Below are 2666 nucleotides of genomic sequence, written 5' to 3'. Positions count from 1 at the left end.
GTGAGAGTGCATAGCACCCCCCTTACCAGTCCTTCGCCACCCACCACTCACACTCTGAGTGCCCAGTGGCCCACCTACCAGGGGAAGGAGCACAGCACAGCGGGTGGGAGGCTTCCATGCTCTCCTCTGGTGCCATGATGGGGTGGTGCTGCTGTGTTGCTCTGGAGACAGGGCGGAAGCGGGGAGGCACCCAGAGAAGGCAGGACCAGCCCTAGGTGACTTGAGGGACTGAGGGTGGGGCTTAAAGCGGCCAGAAAAGGCCAGAGGGTTTGGGGGCTGGGCCAGGTGTGCTGGAGCTCTGCATGGAGAGGTTCGGGTGTCAAGGCAGGGCAGTGCCGCAATTTCAAATTGTGCGCTGGGCTCCTAGTATACACATAATTACATATAGGGTATGGCAAAAATAGGTTTACAGTTGTATGGAAAAGAATATAGTAATCCTATATAATAAAAGCCTAATATGCAAATTGTTCGACCGGGAGTTCAACTGCTCACTATTATGTGTGCTGACCACCAAGGGGTGGTGCAGAACACGGTGGGCATCAGCGATGCGGTGCTGGCAGGGGCTGCAGTGGAGGCACTGCCGGCCTGATGGACCTAGACAAGAGTAGGTCCGTGGCAGGATGGTGGAGCAGGTAAGTGGGCAGAGCCAGGCCAAGGCGGGTGTGAGCGGGGGCCTGATCACCTGACAGATGGTGACCAGTGGCTGGCAGGCCCTGATCGCCTGATCAGGGCTGGGCCCCAGGCTGGGACAGGGTACTGGGGGTGGGTGGCAGCGACCAACCTCTCGCAGTGCCCGAGTGGGGGGCTGTGACCTCTCGCCAGCTACCTGGGGGTGGGGGTGACAGGAATGGAGGTGCGGTGAGAAAGCGTGCTGCCTGACCGGTTTCCATGCAGTGCCACTGGGTGGCCCAGAGGCCCATGCTATGCCCTGGCCATGGCATCTGGCCACACTCACTGCATCTCTGTGTGGGGACTTGGGCGCCGTGACTCAGGCAGAGGGGGGTGAGTGGGGGCCCAGGGGCCAAGGCGCTTCCCAGGGCCCAGAGGTCAGCTGGGACCTGCCCTTCCATGCCAGATGCTTGCACTTCTATCACCGGCCAGGCCTAGGGACCACACCCTTGCAGGAATTTTGTGCACCAGGCCTCTAGTTCTATATAATAAAAGGCTAATATGCAAATTGTCCCCTTGGGAGTTCAACCAACCAGGAGTTCGACTATTTGCTATGATGTGCGCTGACCACCAGGGGATAGCACAGAATGAAGGAAGGCCCTGGCCAGCAGCTGGGGAAGGAAGGCCCCAGGCAGTAGTCAGAAGGCCCCTATCGGCTCTGATCGCGGGCCAGGCCTAGAGACCCTACCCGTGCAGGAATTTCATGCACCGGGCCTCTAGTAACTAATAATACAAAAATAAACAACATTTCATGTACTCACAACTGTAAACATACTTTTGCCCCACCATGTATATATAATCTATCTACCTATTCTGGAATTCTAGCACTGGAATTTCACCATGACAAATAAAGATTGGTTTTAGTAAATTGAAATTCATTGGAGAGGGGGAGTCAACACAAAATTGAATTTAGAGAGGTAGAAAGATGTTGATTTTTGGTTTTCAACATAATAAAGTTCAAATAGAAATATCCTATAATCAATTAAAGGTATGGGGCTAAAGAAAATGAGAGAAAAGGGTGGTGATGTACATTTGGGAATCATTCTTCTCCTTTGCTAAATTCATCCCTTGTGCTTTCATCACTTCAAGATGAGTCCATCATTTCATGAATAAATATTTAATTTGAGCAAAAGTTATGAACCAGTTACTTTCTAGGTACTATTGCAAATATCATTTTCCTTATATTTTAGTGGATGAACTCCCAAATACTCCAGAATATAGTTAGACTTTTTCAGAGGAGGAATAAGAACAGGGATGGTGATAACAGATGAATTTTATACATACTATATTATTTTTACTAATTCAAAAAAGTAAAAAAGGAACAAAGGAGTAGGGTGCCCTTCTAGTTTTCAGTTAAAAGAAAAAGGAAAAGAATGGTCAGAGAGCAACAAGAAAAATAAGGAAACCAACTAGGAGGTCGGGAAACAGGAGAATGAATTATTTTATCTGAGACTATGAGAGAGAACCTATGGCTCTATCCCTTGCAAAATTCTTACATTACCTATTTGAGTAATTTATTGACAAAACCAGGAAAAGTCTGGCCTTTCTTCCATAAACAACTTCAGACTTTGACCATGTTCTCCCAGCTTTTTTTACACGCATCCCTCCTCTGTCCCACAAACCTTTACCTAAAGAGTCCAGCTTCATTTCTGAATGTAGCATTAATAATTAAGCTATAGTTATTCTTTCAGGAAATATTTCTCTGTCTGGGTTGGTTAATGACCCTACATGCAAAACAAATGAAATTACTAGTCAAGTTAACCACTAGAGGCATAGATGCCTTGAAGGGCTAATTATGTCAATGGCTCCCCTGCTCTAGCCTTGTACTTCTAGAATAGCATTTGATTTAGCAGAGCAGATGAAATAGTACCTGTATGCAATGCACTATTTCATCTGTGCTTATAGGTACCCCAAATACCAAACTTTATTGCATTGGTTCTCTGATACTCCTTTGTGTAGATAAAATTCTTCTTTTGATGATGGCAATATAATGCTAG

Source organism: Myotis lucifugus, unplaced genomic scaffold, assembly GCF_000147115.1.
Source record: "Myotis lucifugus unplaced genomic scaffold, Myoluc2.0 scaffold_84, whole genome shotgun sequence".
Taxonomy (NCBI): domain Eukaryota; kingdom Metazoa; phylum Chordata; class Mammalia; order Chiroptera; family Vespertilionidae; genus Myotis; species Myotis lucifugus.
Note: the sequence above shows the minus strand (reverse complement) of the source record.